The sequence below is a fragment of the Lissotriton vulgaris genome, chromosome 4_1, assembly GCF_964263255.1.
Source record: "Lissotriton vulgaris chromosome 4_1, aLisVul1.2, whole genome shotgun sequence".
NCBI lineage: Eukaryota > Metazoa > Chordata > Amphibia > Caudata > Salamandridae > Lissotriton > Lissotriton vulgaris.
In genome coordinates this window covers 528,322,633-528,344,247 of record NC_141691.1, presented here as the reverse complement: position 1 = coordinate 528,344,247, position 21,615 = coordinate 528,322,633, and the positions used below count along the sequence as shown (strand labels likewise).

Here is a 21,615-nt window from a genome sequence, read left to right as displayed (position 1 = left end):
TGTATTTGTAAAAGGATCATCTGCAGTATACCCAAAGTAATATTTTGTTAAATTGAAAAGGGCTAAGACATTAATAAAATGGCACTTAAACAATTACCCGGTTTACACACTATACAAGTTGCTCAGTGCAGTAAGTTATTTTACCAGACGTTTTACTGAGCTCGTTGGCACACAGAGTTAATAACTGACTGACAAGTGGCTGAACGCCATGCAGCATACCCTCAGCCAGTTGTGGATGTTTGTTTGCACTGGAGAAGCACATAATCAAAAAGGTAAATACACAACTACAAATCCCACAATGCAATGTTCCTGGCACCCCAAAAAAAACAGAACGAGGTAAATTGAAAATCAATTTCCTTCATTTCCCACATAGCATATTTTCATTACAAGGTAAGTACATGATAAAATTAGCAAGACAATATATGGCCTTCCCCAACTATTCGTGCTTGAGACTGCGTTGTCTGGTTAATGGGAGTGTTCTTTTTAGGTCTCAGACATTCCTGCTGGTGTGAGGAATGGAGCTGTAGAGGAGACTCCCTTGGTTACGCTGCTGATACCTCATAAGGAAAGAAACGTGCTAAAGACTGGTAGGGTAAATATAGATAAAGAAGTGGAAAAGGTAAAAAAAAAATCCATAACACCAGATGCCCCTGTCCATAACATAGGGACTACATCATCATCATCTTTTATTGTTTGATTAATAAAAATCTTTACAATATTCGAATAGGGTAAAAACAACAGAAAAAGACAGAAGAAGGTAAAAATAAAATGACCTGTGTTCAGGACAAGAAAGTCTAGAAGTTCTGTCCCAGGAAAGGACCTCTGGACATATTTCTTTCATTAAAACACAATATTTATGTCCATTGTGGAGTATTCGCTAAATGTCAAGTCTTCCACCACTATCTTCCTTCCCTTGACCATTAAGTGTGCTAGATGGCAGGTGCCTTTGTTCAGTTTCTTGTATCAGTTTTGTTACCTTGGCCATGAATTTAACTCCCCGACATGACAGAATAAAAGAGGCACCTCCTAGCCAGCTTATCACCGCTTGCCTGCAGGTGCGAATCTTTAGTGTGATGAAGATCACCCGTAGGGACTACATGTATTAGGGAGTTCATCCAGGTGTGTGTTCTTCGTTGATCAATATTGGGGGATAAACCAAGAATGCTCCAGACAGGGAAAAAAAACATTCCAAGCACCGACCAAATTCTTCGGTAAAACCGTTCTTTCGGAAATCTGTGCCCGATAACGGGATGCTATCTAAAATGACTCATGAACACCATGTGCATGTACTACCCAGAGCGTCCCTGTACTCTACTTTAGGACACACATGGTATTGTGGCACTCTCTCAACAAGTGTCTTGAACCATCACAAGAAACCAGGGCGCCGAGGCTAAAAATGCAGTAAATCACACTAGCAGGGGCGTAACACAGGCCCCCGCAGGCCCTGCAGTGCGGGGGGGGGCCCCACGGGTCAAGGGGGGGTCAGGGGCCCCCCTGGCCTCACTAGTCTCTGCAGGGAAGAAGACGGCTGCAAGCAATGCAGCATTGGGCTTAGGCGCTAACAGACAGTAGTGGGTTAAATGAATGAACACAGTCTCCCCCCACCCCCCACCGCAGGCCCAGGGCCCCCACGCACGCTTTAAGGGCCCCCTCACACGCTCCAAGGGGCCCCGCCCTCACGTCTCTCGTCAGGGCCCCAGCCAGCCAGCACACCACGAGGGCCGGCCGGCCCGGACTGCCTCTATTTAAACATTAGAGGTGCATCACAGGCAGCAGGGGGGCCGCACCCTCCAGCCAGGGGCCCCCTCACTCTCAGCACTGACAGTCAGGGAGGAACTTCGTTAGCTAAGCCAGGCCAAACAGTGCACGCACCTGCCACTGACGGTGACACAGTGCATGACACTATTTTTTTTAAACTCTATGGTGGTGGTGCATGCCGTACGTGCGCACTGCACTCCCTGCCGGCCTGCCCGAGCCTTTAAATTAATTAAATAGTTGGCGCACGCGCACTGTGCTGGGTAGGACGGCTCTTTGTCGTCACAACATAATTTAAAAATGAAATAAATAAATGGTCCGCGCTCGTGGGCGTGGTCGTGGCCGGTGGCGGCGCGCAGTTGAGTATCAGCCTATCAAGGTGCGTCTGCGTGCCGCGGTGCCGCGGTCTTTTGGGTGGGGGTGCTCACCTCGTGACCAGGGTGCCAATTTTGTCATGCGCAGCCGGATTGTAGAGTGTGCAGGCTGCAGCGCGTGACTTTAGAAGAACAAAGAAGCAAGAAGAACCGGACCAGAACGGGTGCGGCCGCCGTGGTACTAAAGAGTAGTACGCACTAGTACTAGGCAGCCCTCTGGTCTCTGGTGGCAACTTCAAGCCCTTCGCCCACTGTCTTCTGTACTGCTGCCCAGTGCAGTGTGCCCACCCCGCTCGCCTTAGCTGCAGGCCGTAATCCAGGCCTAAGGTGAGCGAGTATGTATGTCGTGTGTGTGTGTGTGTGTGTCCTGCTCAGTCAGGACTCGGTGTCGGACGGATCAATGATAATGAAATCCTTATTTGCATCTATCTGTGTTAGATAGACGGTTAGCCTGGTGGGTTCATGATGAGCCTACAGCAGTCACCCCACCCTAACACTTAAGTGCAATATCATCTTTCTGTCTTCCGAGGCCTATAAAGATAGAACAACCCAGTTGGACTAATCTTAACACCTTTCATTTAAAATGCAACTGAAAGCTAGTGGTAATGAATATAAGAATTTTAAGTTAGCAGAGGTTTTACAATAAACGGTTCCTACATCAACCACAACAAGAGAGAGATCTGTAGTAGTGTGGCCCGAGGTTGTGAGTGAACGTATGGTGAGAACAGAATTTTGCAGAAACCCACCCCTACTTTAAATCTTGCAGTGAGGACTGTTTCGCCTCTAGGCACTTGGCTGGCAGTCCTAGGCTCTCCTAATAAGACAAGATGAATGTTGTCTGGCACCGCCATGAGCCTTTAAAGACCGTGTTAAGAATGTCGTCTTGTGGCCAAACAGGTCTCCCCGATGTCTAATTGTGTTGTAAATTTCACCCATATTTCAAAGCTTTAATGTCATTTTGTATCGTATCACGATAGGAGTGGAGGGGGGGGGGGGGGTATTGGGGAGAGTCCTTAAAGGAAGCCTGCCCTGCCTGCCTGTCAGTGCCCGCAATGGTGCACTCATCCTCAGGGCAGAGCGCAGGCTGCATTGGTCATTGGTGGCAGGTGGTATAGAAATTTCCCTAGTTTTAGCACTGTCAGGGCAGGGCTCAGAGTGACGGAGTCCATTCAAACCGGTGAACTCTGAGCTTTGAGGAAGTCCGGGCAGCGTGGCGACTTCCCTGCTGCTGGAGGGTCCTCCCAGTGATGGAGTGGACAGGGGAGAAGGGAAGGGGTGCAGCAGGCCGCTGCTGACAGGATGCGGGGGGGGGGGGTCAGGGGGAGGGGGGGGGGGGGGGGACTGGGGGTTGCTCAGGTGCCAGCCAGGGTTTCCAGGAGGGGGTGTTGGTGGCGATTGAAGGCTGCGGGTGCCACGTGTGGGTTCTCCCCAGGGGCCGTCTGGATCCCGGTTTGTGTTGGCTGCTGGTGGCACAGGTTTTGGGTTGTATTTGCTGAGCGTGGCACCAGTAGGAGGGGGCTCCTGGAGAGGGGGGCTCTGCCCCCAGGGTTGTCTGCACTGCTGCTGGTAGGGCTGGGGCAGGGCCGGGATGCACACGAGAGGAGATAGCGTGCAGAATGTGCAAACATTCAGTGTTTTTCTAATCTAGAAACACATCTCTATGATGTAATTCACAAAGTCCAGGGCTTTAGATCCCGAGGAATCATGCGGTGACTGCCGTTGAGGCGGATTCATCCTTTTAATGTGTTTATTTCATGATTTACTCCAGAGGCGCGCCCTTTCCACGCACTCTATTGCAGATGTGTATTCTTTAAAGAATAACACAAAAGAAAAAAAATGCTTACATTTCAAAAGTTTTCTAGTTTTTAATGCCTTTTGCCATACATTTTTTATACGTGTGTGAGCCAGTATGCGCTTCGTGAATGAATTTATTAGAAAACATGTTTTAATTCAAAAATTGCAAAGAGCCTCACCCAGGCCTCAAGAGAGCGAAGTTGTACTTTTGCCGTGCTGGTATGGCAGAAGAACTAGGGGTTCACGGTTCGAGGATGCTTTTCTGTGGACTTCAGTTCCACCTGAATCTTTTATTTGGCATCGCAGATATTGTGTGGAGTTAGTATTTGATGGGCGGCCACGGTGGTCTGCTCACGCATTACAATCTCCTGCATAAGTAAAACATTTCAAAATACCCTGGTAGCTGCAGTTGAAAAACCCCGGTGTGGTACAGGTTTTACAGTTGGTGTCTTGACCACCCCTAACCTTGAGCTATGTAGCGCATGCACGTGACTTTCGACAAAGTAGAATAATTAATACAAGCTTAATTTGTGTGTGTTTTAGAGCCCGTGGCCTCCATGCTCCCTGCTCTGCATTGATTGAACCCTGATGGTGCCTTTTCACAACCCTAGTGAAAATCCCCGTTGGCCGATTGCAAAGAGTTTCTGCTAGATGTAGTAGCTACCATATTGTTTTTTTGACACCTGATGTGTTCCTGGGGGAACACTGCAATCCTGCAACTGGTTATTGGAATGTATTTTTGGAATGTAAATCTCATGCTCTGTAACTGACCCGAGTGAAAACATTAGTAGGTAGCCAGATAGATTTCCCATCAGTGATTTTCCATCTGAGAATACATAGATATTTGTGAGGTATTGTATTGTGGTTACGAATTTAAAATGTTTCCAGACAACAGTGTGCTTTCAAAAAGTTATTTATATAAGAACAATTCTGCCTTTTGAGTCACCGTTACTCAACATTGCTTTTGATAGTTATATTTATTAAGGGTTTTACAAAAAGTGAGTGTTCAAAAATGAATCACATGCCTGAATGACATATATATTGAAATGTCTATTATCTCATTTAGCAAGCAATGGTTTATGTCAAGGTGATTAACGTCCTAAAATTATCATATTTACGCAACATTATAATTAACCAGAACAAGGGTTCAACATAATGGCCTGCATACCTTGCCGGTAATTTAACCATGCTCCCCCCAGAGAGTGAGAGAGAGAGAGAGAGAGAGAGGTAAGTGGAGAGACAGAAAGTGGAGAGAGACAGTGGAGAGAGAGTGAAGAGACAGAGTGGAAGGAGTGGGGAGATTGGAGAGAGAGAGTGGAGATTGGAGAGAGAGTGGAGGGAGACAGTGGAGAGAGAGTGGAGAGAGAGTAGGGAGGGAGAGTGGAGAGACAGTGGAGAGAGAGAGCGGAGAGAGAGTTGAGAGAGAGAGTGGAGAGACAGTGGGGAAAGAGAGAGTGGAGAGAGTAGAGAGAGAGACAGTGGAGAGAGAGTAAGGAGAAAGAGAGTGGAGGGAGAGTGGAGAGAGAGGGGCGAGAGTGGGGAGAGTGGAGAGAGACACTGGAGAGACAGTGGAGATACAGTGGAGATAGAGTGGAGATAGAGTGGAGATAGAGTGGAGATAGAGTGGAGAGAGAGTGGAGAGAGAGTGGCAAGAGAGTGGCAAGAGAGTGGCAAGAGAGTGGAGAGAGAGTGGAGAGAGTGTGGAGAGAGTGTGGAGAGAGAGCGGAGGGAAACAGTGGAGAGAGAGTGGCGGGAGAGTGGAGGGAGAGAGAGAGTGGAGAGAGACCGGAGGGAGTGAGAGAGTAGAGAGTGGAGGGAGAGCGAGAGAGTGGAGAGACGGGGAGAGACAGTGGAGAGAGAGAGTGGAGTGAGAGTGGAGAGACAAAGTGGAGAGAGACACTTAAGAGAGAGATAGTGGAGATAGAGTAGAGAGAGAGTTGAGAGAGAGTAGAGAGAGAGTGGAGTCTGGAGAGAGAGAGAGAGAGAGAGACAGTGTAGAGAGAGTAGATAGAGAGAGTGGAGAGTGGAGAGACAAAGTGGAGAGAGAGGGGAGAGATTGGAGACAGAGAGAGTGGAGAGATTGGTCAGAGAGAGTGAGAGTGGAGAGACAGAAAGTGGATAGAGACATAGTAGAGAGAGAGGAGATATTGGAGAGAGAGTGGAGAAGTTGGAGAGAGACTGGAGAGAGATTGTAGAGAGAGTGGAGAGAGAGTGGAGAGACAGTAGAGAGAGAGTGGAGAGAGAGATTAGAGAGACAATGGCGAGAGATTGGAGAGACAGACAGTGGAGAGAGAGTGACCCATTGGAGATAGAGTGGACAGAGTAGAGAGAGAGTGGAGAGAGAGCAGGGAGACTGACTGACTGACTCAGAGACTGAATACTGACTGGCTGAGAGACTGACTGGCTGAGAGACTGACTGCGAGAGAGACTGACAGAGAGAGAGACTGACTGACTGACAGAGAGAGACTGACTGACAGAGACTGCCTGACTGACTAAGGTAGAGAGATACTGACTGACAGAGAGAGAGACAGGATGATAGAGAGAGGCAGAGACTGACAGAGAGAGACTGATTGACTGCGAGAGAGACAGATTGAGAGAGAGACTGACAGAGAGAGAGATTGACAGAGAGAGACTTACAGAGAGAGACAGAGAGAGAGAGAGAGATAGAGACTGACTGACGGAGAGAGACCGACTGACAGAGAGTAACTGACAGAGAGAGAGAGACTGACTGACTGAGGTAGAGAGAAAATGACTGACTGAGGGAGACTGACCGAGAGAGAGAGACTGACTGACAGAGACTGAGAGATTGACAGAGAGAGAGAGACTGACTGACAGAGAGAGAGACAGGCTGACTGACAGAGACTGACAGAGAAAGAGACTGACTGACTGAAAGGGAGAGACTGACTGACAGAGAGAGAGAGACAGGCTGACAGAGAGACTGACAGAGAGAGAGACAGGCTGACAGAGAGACTGACAGACAGAAAGGGAGAGACTGACTGACAGAAAGAGAGAGACTGACAGAGAGAGACTGACTGACTGAGAGAGACTGACTGACCGAAGGAGAGAGAGAGAGACTGAAAAACTGAGAGAGACTGACTAAGAGAGACTGACTGACTAACAGAGATAGACTGACTGACAGAAAGAGAGAGAGATAGAGAGACTGACAGACTGACGGACTAACTGACAGAGAGACTGACAGAGACTGACTGACTGAGAGATATTGAATGACAGAGAGAGATAGACTGACTGACTGAGAGAGAGACTTACTTACTGAAAGAGAGAAACTGACTGACTGAGAGAGACTGTGATGGAATTGGGGTCAGAGTGTGTATGAAGCTATGCAATGCCTCTTAAGTTTGCTATTGTCTGCTAATAAAAATGTATTATAAGAATTTGCTCTTTGTAGTTACATCTGCTTTTGAAATACTGCATTGTCGCATTGTCTAATGTTTTAAAACGGAAACGAGAAGGAGCAGTGGATGCACTTTTGTCAAAACTGAACGATGAGTGGACCCGATGTTGTATATCATGACAGGAGTCTGCATCAGGAAACCAACCTAAAATTGGGCAAACTTCCCCGGCCTGCTGATGGTAGGGACCCTGTAATGAATAGACCACCACCTATGATAACCTGCGGGCAGACTAAGCCCAACTGTGAACTCCACCATCCAGTGTTACTTACAACGGCTGCATTGGTGACAGTGGCGTAACAATAGCCCTGCATCTCCTGCAGTATGGCGGGTCGCTGGCCTGAGAGCTCTAGACTGTCACGGAGAATGGGAGGGGGGGCCCCCTCCCTGTAGTTTGCAGGGGGGCCCCCTCAAGTTTCGTTACGCCACTGCACACTAGGCATCCCAAGCTAAAAATCCTTGAGTCATAAATTCTATTTCCCATCCGTTAATAAACGCATCACTAACATATGCGTAAAAAGGAGCCTTGTAAAATAGAAGCCAACATATTTAAACATTCTGAAACTTTGGAAAAGCCATTAAAATTGGGAGAGAGTATACAACCTGCAGAAAGCACCTGGGGAAAGATTGCAATGTGGCTCGGGGACAAATGCAAAACAAGAAGCAGTGACCTCGGAGGGTTGTGGGCAGGCATGCACTGTTGTGGGAGGGGTCAGGTGGAGTGGGAAAGGGCACAAAGAGATTAACATCGGCTAATTGAAGGTCACAGCTTTCAGTGCATAAAAGCATGCCAACAAAAAAGCAGCACACAGGGTGGATACGGACTGCTGGTATAAGCACAGAGCCCCCACAATAAATCGCTGCATTCAAGTAGTAAGCCTACAGCCTCACGGCACCTTCCCACGGTCACTAACCTCCCTTCACATGCAAACATTGGGGGAGGAAAACTCTGGGGGCGGGGGGACTCGGATCAGGAGGGAAAAATAAATATTTAATGACAACAGCCAACGTTGAAGCTCTCAGGTGAGTTCCTGTGGTAGCAATAAAAAAATAATAAAGCGGCATGTGCTTAGCAAAACGAAAGGCAGGGAGGCATTAGCTGAGCTCTGATGCTTAGCAAGCGTGTGGACAAGATGCACACCGAAAGGGTCGGGGGAGGGAAACGCTGTGTTTGGGCTCGGAGGGTGGGTGTAATGCCTTGAAGCAGCGTGTGCCAAAATGAAAGGCAGGCATTAGATGAGTTCTAAAGCTTAGCAAGCGCGTGGGCAAAATGCACACAGAAAGAATTGGGGGAGGGAAAGATCCGCCATCTCCTGGTCAGTAATGGTTTTATTCTACGCTTTCAATGACTCCAGATCCTTGCAGCCATCCATTAATTCCTTCCTGCCTCCTCATACTTTGATTAAACCATTTTTTATAGCATACACCCTCAAAGTGTCTGTACAAGACCGCGTCCTACAAGCCTATGTAAACAATACACAGCTAAACATTACCGTGCTGCAGCTTACCGACATCACCTTAGATACTAGTCAGATCGGTAGCTCATTACAAGAAATATCACGTTCATCCTCTCAGCAAAGAAGTGATTCTGTCCCACACAATAGAAATAGTTAAATGTAATAGGCTTGGCAATTGCACGCGCTCTCTCAGCCAAGCCCCCAGAACAGAGCCTCCAAGCCTCTTTCGGATCACGCTTCTGCCCTTTATGGGAAAAAGCAATTCCAGGCGGGTTCCTACCAAAACTGGATCAAAACATTGCTCACCTGACACTTTCCTCTCCACACTACATAAACCTACTTCACAACGATGTGGAGATGCCCTCTGAGCGGCCTCCCAGATTCTACCTTTGACACTTTGCGCGCTAGCTACAACTGTGGTGTATATATGCAGTAATGCAGCATAAACATTTTGAAAACTTACATGTGTGCAGGGTCGGCTAGCGTCAGCGTGGGTTATATGTGAAAGTTACCATTCCCAGGCGACTGACTAACCCATCTGCAGGATGAAATTGGGGGAAACTTTACCAAAGAATCTTTTAAAAATAGCTTGTGGCTTGCTGCGAGTCAGATCCCGTTTGTGGGTCATGGACAGGAAGGTGGTACAGTGGCAAACGCTGTGTTTAGGCTTGGAGGGTGGGTGTAATGCTTCGAAGTGGCGTGTGCATAACAAAATGAAAAGGCAGGCATTAGTTGAGCTCTAATGCTTAGCAGTCGCGTGGAGAAGATGCACCCGATGCACACCGAAAGAGTTGGGTGAGAGAAACTCAGCGTTTGGGCTCGGAGGGGGGTAAGGCTTCTAATGTGAACTAGGAGGGGGAAAGCAATAGAGGCAGACTTTGAAGCTGCGGCTCTGAGGTGAGCGTGCTGAAAACAGAAAAGGAAGCCATCCGCTCAGCATTGTTTGTAGTTCCCGAGAGCGCGTCTTTGAAAACAACATACAGTACAGTGAGAATACCATTTCACTTGTGTCTAGCGTCTTACGGTTTTGAACGCAGCGCACGTTTATTTGACTGGATGTGTCCCACCAAACCAGGCTTGAAAATAGCATGCTCGGCTGGAGGAATGTCGCCGTTCTATCGCGAACACGGGCCGGCATTAGTACAAAACAAGGAAATAGTCCCTAACGAAAGCGATAACAGCCCAGCAGTGTAACTACACTGTAGTTGGTCCGTGCTGCTTCCTGCAAAATGGAAGTGAGTTATCGGACCACTAGTCAATCAATGAGCGAGATCAGAAGAGCAATGCCAGATTTAACCAATGGCAAGCGAGAAAACAAATAGAAATGCAATGGGTGGAGTTTCATCACTAATACTGAATACTTAATGCCTCGGAGAGGCAGCTGCGCTGCCTATGCAAGACCTAAACAAGCATTTGCAATGCAATAGGTCTCGCATTAGGAAAGTTTGAGCTATTGCTATTGTAAATGACAGATTTTTTATATGTGTTGGTTTTGAAAATAGTGTAATTAATAGCTTTGTCATTAACTTTCGCAAATGTGACACCTATAGCATTTGTAATGCAATATGTGTTGTATTTAGGGTGACCAACTGGCATTGGTGCAAATTCAGGACGGTGAGTGTAAAAATTCAGGACAAAGGGTCAAAATTCAGGACACAAATTCAGGACAGGAGGTCAAAATTCAGGACAAAACTTCAGGACAATAGGTACGTTTTACAAACACATCAGAGGTTGCGCAATAGTATATAAGTAAGCCCAGCCATTTCCAAACATATTCGACCGTTTGCAAACCTATCCATCATGTATCCTTCCATCTATCATTTCACTCATCCATCCCTTCATTCATACCCTCATCCATCCTTTCACTCATCTCCATTATCCATCCATCCATCCATCCACCATTTCACCCTATCCATCTGTACACTTATCCATCCACTCTTTATCCCATCCATCCATTCACTCATCCATTTAGCCATTTACCCTTTCACCAATCCAGCCATCCTTTCACTTACTAATCCTTCCACCCATCCACTATTTTAGTCATCCATCCATCCTCCCTTTCTCTCTCCATCGACCCTTTCACTTAGCCATCCTTCCTTCCATCCATCCATCCATCTACTCATCCACTCATGAATCCATCCATTGATCCTATCACTCATCCATCTATCATTTCACTCCTTCACACATCTATTCATCCTTTTGTCCATCTACCCTCCCTTTCACTCACTCATCCATCTTTACATCCACCCTTTCACTCATACGTCCATTCATTCACCCTTGCACTTTTCAATCCATCAATCCATCCATCATTTCACTCATCCACCTACCCACCCATCATCCACCCAACCATCCACCCACCCACTCATCCATCCTTTCACCCACCCACCATCCAATCCACTGATCCATCCTTTCACCCACCCACTATCCACCCACCCACTCATCCATCCATCCATCCTTTCATCCACCCACTCATCCATCCATCCATCCATCCTTCTACCCACCCACTCATCATCCATCCATCCATCCTTTTCCCTCATCATCCATCCATCCATCCATCCATCCATCCTTTTACCCACCCCCTCATCATCCATCCATTCCCTAATCATCCATCCATCCAACCTTTCACGCACCCCCTCATCATCCATCCATCCACCCTTCCCCTCATCATCAAACCATCCACCCTTCCCCTCATCATCCATCCTTTCACCCACCCCCTCATCATCCATCCATCCCCTCATCCATCCATCCATTCTTCCCCTCATCATCCATCCTTCCCCCTCATCATCCATCCATCCATCCATCCTTTCACCCACCCATCCATCCTTCCCCTCTATCCATCCCCTCATCCATCCATCCATCCATCCATCCATCCCCTCATCCATCCATCCATCCATCCATCCATCCATCCATCCATCATTTCACTCATCCACCTACCCACCCATCATCCACTCAACCATCCACCCACCCACCATCCACCCACCCACTCATCCATCCTTTCATCCACCCACCATCCAATCCACTGATCCATCCTTTCACCCACCCACTATCCACCCACCCACTCATACATCCATCCTTTCACCCACCCACTCATCCATCCATCCTTTCACCCACCCACTCATCATCCATCCATCCTTTCACCCACCCACTCATCATCCATCCATCTTTTCACCCACCGATTCTCCATCCATCCATCCTTCCTTCCTTTCACCCACCCATCATCCATCCATCCATCCATCCATCCATCTGCCCTTCCCCTCATCATCCATCCATCCTTTTCCCTCATCATCCATCCATCCTTTTCCCTCGTCATCCATCCATCCATTCATCCTTCTACCCACCCACTCATCATCCATCCATCCTTCCCCTCATCATCCATCCATCCTTCCCCTCATCATCCATCCATCCTTTTACCCACCCTCTCATCATCCATCCATTCCCTAATCATCCATCCATCCATCCTTTCACGCACCCCCTCATCATCCATCCATCCACCCTTACCCTCATCATCCATCCATCCACCCTTACCCTCATCATCCACCCTTTCACCCACCCCCTCATCATCCATCCATCCTTCCCCTCATCATCCATCCATTCATCCTTTCACCCACCCATCCATCCTTCCCCTCTATCCATCCCCTCATCCATCCATCCATCCCCTCATCCATCCCCCCATCCATCCATCCATCCATCCATCCATCCATCCATCCATCCATCCCTTCACCCATCCCCTCATCCTTCCATCCATCCCCTCACCCATCCATCCTTCCCCTCATCCATCCATCCCCTCATCCATCCATCCTTCCTTCCCCTCATCCATCCATCGTTCCCCTCATCCATCCATCCTTCCCCCCATCATCCATCCTTCCCCTCACCCATCCATCCATCCATCCCATCCATTTATCCTTCCCCTCATCCATCCATCTCCTGATCCATCTATCCTTCCTCTCCATCCATCCACTCCATCCATCCTTCCCCTCATCCATCCTTTCCCCTACATCCATCCTTCTCCTCATCCATCATCCTTCCCCTCATCCATCTTTCCCCTCATCCATCATCCAGCTACCCTTCCACCCATACATCCAGCTATTTACATTTTCTCTCCATCCTTCCCCTCACTCAATCTATCCATCCTCTCTCATTAGCCATTTATTCAATCTTTTATTCATCCATTCACCCTTTCACTAATTCATTCACCCATCCCTTCACTTACTTACTCGCCGACCTTTCCATATTAATTTTGAGCTGAGCCCTTTTGAGAAGAGGCCCATCAAGAACTTCACCCTCGCTGCAGGGGCCGTTCCAGGACTGGGACAGAAGCCACCCAGGGCGGAGACAGGATCCACCACAGGGGGGGACAAGAGCCACCTCAGGTGGGGGGTGGACTGGAGCCACAACATGGGGGGACAGGAGACATCCCAGGCGTGGGGTGGACTGGAGCCACCACATGGGGGGACAGGTGCCATCACTGAGGGGAGGGCAGGAGCCATCACAGGAGAGGGAACACAGGGGTGTGCATGCAGTATTCTAGTATCATCTTGGGTTCCTCTCCTGCACAAGACAACGAGAAGACAGGGTCTCTGTCCAACATGCCATCCCCCACTGTGATGTACAGTACTTACAGGAGATACTCTAAGAGAACTGATTGAACTGTTTGTCCTCCATACTTTGTTAATCAGTGTGGGTGCGATTGTGCCATTTCTTTATTTTCTTACATTATAGACTGCATGTTTGAAGAACCGAGGTTTGCTTACAATTTAGTGACAGTAATTAAGCTCTGTGAAGAGAACCACGTGCTGCCTCGGTGTAATCAGGGGTGTAATCTGGCCGAGTCTTGGATGTTTGGGGCCCTGGGTAGAAATGGAATGTGTGAGCCCCCCTCTAAATAGCAGAGACATGACACATTCAGGGCTGATTGCATGTGAATAAATGTCACTGCTCCTGAACCGGCAGTCCCTCCCTCTCAATCACCTTCGAAGCACCTCTTAACAGGTCATCAAGGGCTGGAGGTGTGAGGGTAGCCGTCCCGCTGTGCCTCTCCAATGCTGCGGGGCATCTGAGGATGGTGCAGCATTGGAGTGAAGAAAAGAGGTGGGTGCAAGCTGTGCCGGCTTTAGGGTGGAGCAACTGGTGCCCTGTTAAAATGACGGACAAATGGCGTCCGTTAAAGATTCCTTCACGGACAACGGACAGACGGCCGAAATTACGGACTGTCCGTGAAATTTACGGACGGTTGGTCACCCTAGTTGTATTTACGTGACTTAGATGTATTGATATTACAAATAATGTCTTAATTTTTTTAATAATTAATACTTAAAGTGATTGTTTGGTGTGTATGTTTCAGTGTAAATATGTGGCATGTAAGTATGTGGCACTGAGTGGTATTTTGAGTGTGTATTGCATTGAGTGCAGTGTAATTATGTGGCGTGTAATTATGTGGCACTGAGTGGGATTTGGAGTGTATGTTGCATTGAGTGCAGAGTAATTATGTGGTGTGTAATTATGTGGCACTGAGTGGGATTTGTAGTGTATGTTGCATTGAGTGCAGTGTAATTATGTGGCGTGTAATTATGTGGTATTTGGAGTGTATGTTGCATTGAGTGCAGTGTAATTATGTGGCACTGAGTGGTATTTTGAGTGTGTGTTTTGAGTTGAGTGCAGTGTAATTATGTGGCGTGTAATTATGTGGCACTGAGTGGAATTTGGAGTGTTTGTTGCATTGAGTGCAATGTAATTATGTGGCGTGTAATTATGTGGCACTGAGTGGGATTTGAAGTGTGTGTTGCATTGAGTGAAGTGTAATTATGCGGTGTGAAATTATGTGGCACTGAGCGGTATTTGGAGTGTGTGTTGCATTGAGTGCAGTGTAATTATGTGGCATGTAATTATGTGGCACTGAGTGGTATTTGGAGTGTGTGTTGCATGGAGTGCAGTGTAATTATGTGGCACTGAGTGGTATTTGAAGTGTAGGTTACATTGAGTGCTGTGTAATTATGTGATGTGTAATTATGTGGCACTGAGTAGTATTTGGAATGTGTGACATGATGAAAAGGGGGGTATTAGAGGCCACGGGTGAAAACATGGTGAAATCCCAGTTGGCTGCGCGAGGCCCCGTTCATACATCTGCTAAAAGTACATGCATCTCCTGCCAGAATTCTAATTAGTTTGTTTAGGGATGTGGCTTGTAAGTGCTCACCCTCAGCAATATATTGTGGTATAATCCACTGGTAGACGGCTTCAAATTTAAATGCCCGAATGCAAATGGTGCCAGAGTTGCCCCCTTTCGTCTTTAATAATGCTGTACTATAATTTAGTGGATGTTCGCTCTGTGAAGTCTCTGCTAGAGCACAAACAACCAGGGAACTTAATTTTGTGAAAGGGAAAGGATATTAAAGTTCATATTCGTTATGTAAGTTTCTCATACTTATGACTCCTCTAGTGTGACTGTAAAGCTCAAATAACTGCAGTTTGAGGAGAGCATCTGTGATGCAAGCCATGTTATTCTTTTTATCATACAGATATCTACAACAAAAGTAACTTCTCTCACGGGTGTAAATGCCCTGGAGACTGCGGTTGAAAGAACCAGTTTGACCTTCAAGAGATGTCTTCGTTTAAAAGGCGAGGTTTCAGCATCAAGTTGATGGGTGTATGCATCAAATATGCATGTGTGATCTTGTCGTGGTCACGCTTCTTTTCTGACAACTAGGTTTGCCACTGAGGTGAAAAGCTGCTCTCCATCTGCTGGTGGGTGCCTTCCCTGTAGAGCACCAATATAAGAAACAAGGGGACCCGTCTAGGTAGTTGAGGACCTCGGGTAGTTAATGATTTTTGGAAAGACAAAAAAGTCCTAAACTTTTTGATGCAAAACAAAATAATGAGCACAGACTTGAAATAACAACTGTGTATCTTTTTTCTCTAATGTCCAGCCGGACAGAGGGATGTTTATTTCAAAAGGTTAAGTAAAAGAATTCAGAGTTTGAAGTGTAACAAACCACAAATTGATAACTGGGCACAAGCCTGTACCAGGTCAGAAAAGAGAAAACAATAAATAGGGGAAAGAATAACAGGAAAACAGATTGGAGCAAGAGGTGGCTTACAATACAATGTAATCTTGTGTAAGCTCAGACCAACAGTGACTGAAACACATATTACAAAATAGAAAGAAGCAGTACTGTTAAAACAGTCGCCGTGACGTTTCAATCCCCATCTCCAAAAATAAATTGGGATCATCTTCAGGACTATCAAATTTACTTTTTGCCTGATTGTTGGTATAAAAGCCTGTGGGATTTAAACAGGAGGAGGGAAAAGGGAAAGGAGACAAATTATCTCAAGGGGAAATTTTTGTTTAAATACAACAGGTCAGTCACATTTTTGGTTAATCAAACGTTCTGTGCCATAAAGTGCAACAACATTAAGGAGACAACTGTGCAGTGTGCACAAGTAGTGCGTGACTACTTAAAAGGGCATAGGTGGAGTTGTGCTAATTTTTTAAGTAGATGGCGGAGTTAACAACAACTTGTACTTGATCATAACGTCATGCGAGCAAAACAATGCCTAAGTGAGTGAAGGTTCGACCATTTGGCGCGTGGATGGTGCTCGTGGCGATAAGACATGACACAGGATGTAGATTGTGAGGGTTCAGCGAACCGGCGTATTTACAGTGACTAGTGAAGCCGTTCTAAGGGGCTGGTTGGTGGTATTTCACATAGTCGTGGTAGAATGAGTAACATGAGTACTGACCTATGCACTAAGATGTAGTGCAATCACCAAGTGAGCAAGAAGAGTCTAGCAGGAGGAGTGATCTGCCAAAGGTAGACACGAAAGAATTAGGTGCTGCGCGTTGATTGCGCAAGTGTTAGAAAACAGCCGTGTAAGTAAATTACCTGGACCACCAAGCTAATAACTTGGGGCGGCTTCTTGCACGAAATAACGGCACGTGCGGAAATGACCGTAGCGTTCCTTTCAGGGAATATGCAGCCTGCAGGAGAAAGGTTGTGATTTAATGAACCGTGCCCAAGGCCAGTGAAGGTCGTGCTTGGCGATCCAAGTGAGGGGTTACCTTTATGAATGTTCGGTTACTGCAAACAACGATCGTGGGAGGCTTAAGAGCGGCCGCTGCGCAATGGAGCGGTCCAGTTCATAGTGATCCTGTGGGGATTAGAAGGGTGATCAGTAGGACGGCATAACAGGGGTGAGGGCTGAGCGCGTTGTTGGAATTGCTCTTACCTCGATGTGATCACGGCAAGCGGGCGTGTGAGTCCCGTCCGGTCAGTGTGGTGGCTGGTGCATACAGGCTACGGAGACGAGCATATTAAGCGTGCATCTCTTGGGTCGTGGAGACAGACAAGGGACTACCCTAGAGTGTCAAAACTGGCTGAAACATGAGCGCCATTTTGAAGTGGTGAATCGGCAAGGGATCAAAACAGCAAGGGTGGGGTTGTGAAAGGGTACACCCGGTGACGTGACAGATTTAAGCTCAAAATATGTATCAAAACACAGTAAGACACCAGAATTTAACAATATATGAGAAAATCCGTGTAAAGTAAAAACAGTTTCTTACTGAGCATCAGCTCAAGTGCAATCCATAAGAGTTGATAAAATACATTTCTGTACAGGTCTTTAGGAGGTTCAACTGAAGATAAGGACAGCAAGGGAGATGAGTTCATAACAGATTTGTAAAGTTCTTTGATGCACTGGGGTGGATTTATACCAGACTAGTCCAGGCTTCTGATCTGTTAAGTCCATCCTGTATGGAGTTGAATTGGATGATTGATTTGAGCTCTTCCTTGTTCAGCAATTGTCTCATGTTGCCACCTCTGGGAGGTAGTTTCAAAAACTTTAAGTACAGTCCACTTTAGGTCATCTGCAGTGTGTTTGAACGCTGCATAGTGGTCAACCAGTGGGGCATTCAGGGTCCCGCATCGAATGCGGCTTCTATGTTGTCTAATTCGGATCTTGACTTTGAGTGATTTGCCCTATGTATACCTTCAGGCAGGGGCATTGGATCAAATATATAACATTTGGTGTATTGCAATTTGAAAAGGAATGACTGTGTACAGTAACGTTGTTAATTGTGAAACTTTTTCCTTCAATTGTCAAGTTACAGTTGTTACAGCTCCCACATTTCGAATGGCCAACAATGGGGGACAGACCCCATACAGTGTCAAGAGTGGAAGCAGATGGTGCGCAAGGGAGAGCTGCCCTGACAAGGTGGTCTTTGAGATTCTTGCTCTTTTTGAAGGCGAATAAGGGTTTATCAATAGCAAGAATGCCAGAGTTAATGATAGGCCACTGTTTGAGTATAGTTTTCCTCAGCTTTTGTGAAACAGGTGAGAAGGCAGTCCCGCAAGCAATGGGTTTCAAATCTTTTTTAGGTTTGGGGGTGAGTAGGACCACCCTGGGACAGTACCAGGCGCGTTTGGAGGCATTTTTTACTATTTTCTTTGGATAACCACGTTCTTTTAGTTTAGATGCTAGAATCGCAGCTTCCTGAAAATAATCATTCTTGCATGAACAGTTGCGCCTTATCCGCAAAAATTGGGAATAGGGGAGTGAGTCTCTTAAGGCTCTAGGGTGATTGCTATTGTAAGCCAAGAGGGTATTCTTCTCAGTGGACTTGCGGTAAAGCCGCGTGAGTAGAAAGCCATCATTATGGAAATTTGTACGGTCCAGAAAAGACACTGACTCATTGTTGGCGGTGATGGTGAATGTTAGCCCTAGGCAGTTGTTATTCATCCAATGAAGGAATTGGCGCAGGCAATCGACGTCCTGTTTCCAAATGATGAAAATGTCGTCGATATACCTGCGCCAAAAACCTATCCCTGTGAAGAATGGATTCGAGGGATTGAGAATTACATTAGTCTCATGCTGGTCCATGAAAAGCACGGCCAGATTTGGGGCAAAAATTGCTCCCATTGAAGTTCCCTTGATTTGTTCATAGAAATTATTGTTGAACATGAAAAAGTTTTTCGTAAGGCATATTTCAAGGAGTTGAAGTATGAATGTACTGGGCACAGAATGGGGGCGAGGACGTGATTCCAAAATTTTGTGAATAACTAGTAGTGCTGATGTCTGGGGTATGTTAGTGTAAAGAGACTCTACGTCCATGGTCACTAGAGTCTCTGATGTTGGATCGAAGGGATGGTGTTCGATCATATTGATCATATTCATGGAGTCTCTGACAAAGCATTGGATTGCTGTGACAAATTCCTTGATAAAGTAGTCAACATATGAGCCAAGAGGTTCAAGAATTGACCCACATGCAGAAACTATCAGCCTCCCTGGCGGGTTGTTCGCATCTTTGTGTACTTTTGGAAGTGTGTAAATCACAGGGATTCGGGGGGGTTTTCACGTTAAGGAAATTAAATTCTTTTTTACATAGAAAGCCGGCATCAAGCCCCTCCCTAGTGACCTTTAGGATTAAAGCCTGTATTTCCTTAGTCGGATTATGGGGTAGCCTTTTGTAGTGCTCTTTGTTCTCTAGTTGGCGTTGCATTTCGGAGATGTAGGCAGTTTTTCCTTGGAGCACTATACCGCCGCCCTTGTCTGCACTTTTAATTATCAAGGTGTCATTGGTTTTAAGTTGGACAATTGCATGCTTTTCCTTCAATGAAATGTTGTAGGGAATGAATTTTTTCTTATTCTGAAGGTTGTGCAGTTCTTTCAGAATGACTTTTTCAAAAGTCACCACTTCCGCAGGGATCATCCCAGCTGATGGGAGAAAAGTAGAAGGAGGGCGGAAAGGGGTATTGGCATAGTTTTCTGGCGTGGGGTGCAGTTGGAAGAAAGCCTGGAGACGTATCCGCCTAAAAAATCTCATAAGTTCTGTCTGTAGTTCCATAAAGTTGGGTGGGACTGTTGGGACAAAGGATAAACCCTTTTTGAGCAAAGATAGCTCATCTTCTGGCAATGTGTAGGTTGACAGGTTAAAAATGGGGATTGTGTCAATGCTAGGTAGGGAAGGGGATCCCGATACTACCATTGGTAGTAGTTGTTGCGGGTCTTCTGTTCGCCTGGCGGGTTGTGCCATCTTTGGGTTTTCTTTACTTTTCCACGTTGTGGTGGGTCCTGAGCTCCTCTGGCTAAAAAAGTATTGTGATGGGCTCCGCCTCTCCTGGCTACACTGCTACCTTCCCCAGGGTCTGAGCTGTCGGAGGAGTCTGCGGAAGTGTATGAGAGCACAGCACGAGGTGCTTTACCTCATGCTTGAAGCGGATTGTGTTCTTCAATAAAGCTACAGACTAACCTGGAGGCTGCACAGTCCCACCCCTCGGGCCAGTCAACACGAAGCCCGAGAAAAGCCGACAGACAACAGGGCGTGGACTGTTCACGGACAGTACCACCAGCGATATGGGGGGATTCAGTCAGTCAAAATTTATTTTATTTGGTTTGTCACAACCATAAAGCATACATGTACAAAATTTCAATTAAATAGCAAAAGTTTAAAATTCATTTAGTTAAAATGTGTTTTATCATTCTTTAATTAGACACTTTATTCCAGACTCTATCTGTAGTCTGTTTCTGCTTTTTGAAGCTGAGTCTCTACAAAGTTCATGAATTTTACCCCGCGGCATATTAGGATGTTTGAACCTGCTCCCATCCAGCTGGTAACTGCTTGCCTGCAGGTACGGATCTGTAACATATTAAAAATTGGTTTCAGTAAAGTTTTCCTCTTTTCTTTGGAGGACTCGCATGTACACAGGAGGTGGCACAAGGTCTCACTGTGGTAATCACATAGTCTACATCTTGGACCCTGGTGTGTGTCCTTCCATGACGGGATCAAGTCTTTTGAGAAATGGTCACCCATTCTAAGAGCCATAAATTTTGTTTTTAAAGATAGCCGGAAGTGCGACACGAGGTAGGGTTGTGGTTTTAATTGTTTGTACGAGTTTTGAATGGTCCATGCATGTCGCCATTTGGCCAAAGTCTTTTATCTTCTATCAAAGATAGAGCTTTTGCATTTAGCTTGCAAATCTTTTTAAAGGATGATTCTTCTGGTTGACTATTCCAGATCTCCTCTATTTTGAGGGTTTCTAGTGACACTCGCAGATCATCACCCCATGAGTTGGATTCCTGTTGGTCATATTGTTTTTTAATTTCTTGCCAACATAAGTTATTTAAAGATCCTGTTTCCGCCGATCTCAATTTCCAGCACCATTTCACTAGGGCTGCTTTCCTTTGATATATTTGATTTTGCAAGCCAAATTCCAGCCTTATTTGTGCCAGGGCTGATCCTTTGTATAGGTGAAACACGGATTTGTATACTTTTGTCTGGAGGGTGTTTAGAATGGCTGCTTCTTTCCCATGCCATATTTCCAGTCCATATGAGAGGGATGGTAAAACTTGGGCTGCCATTACTTTTAGCAGGTGGTCGTATGATGGGCATTGCAGTTTCTTTTGGAGGACTCTATACGCAAAGCTCAGTGATTGTGCTTTTGCAGCGATGATTCTTTTTTGGTCTGAAAGGGACATGTTTTTACTTATTGTAACCCCCAGATATTTGTAAGCAGTTGTTTCCTCGATGGGTTTGCCTTTTGTGTACCACTTAAAAGATCGTCTGCTAGTGCCCGCCAATCTCACCACTTTTGTTTTTTTGGTGTTTAATTCCAGGCCTTCTCTGTCGAAATAGTCTGTTGATTCGGATATTGTTCTTTGTAGGCCTATCGGTGTTTGGCTTAAGACTAAGTCGTCTGCGTATTGGAGGAACTGGATGCTTTCATTAGCCAATTTTGGCAGGTGTCCGTTCACGTTCTTAAGTTGATCTTTCAAATCTGCCAGATATATATTAAAAAGGCTTGGAGAGAGCACGCAGCCCTGTTTGAGGCTGTT

The 21,615-nt window shown here is 46.3% G+C and overlaps 1 protein-coding gene across 1 annotated transcript in view; it reads right to left on the bottom strand.

Moving 5' to 3' along the window:
* The window catches only part of LOC147721199 (E3 ubiquitin-protein ligase Siah2-like), a 93,955-nt gene that overhangs the window by 1,720 nt on the left and 70,620 nt on the right, over positions 1-21,615 (bottom strand). The window lies entirely within an intron of this gene.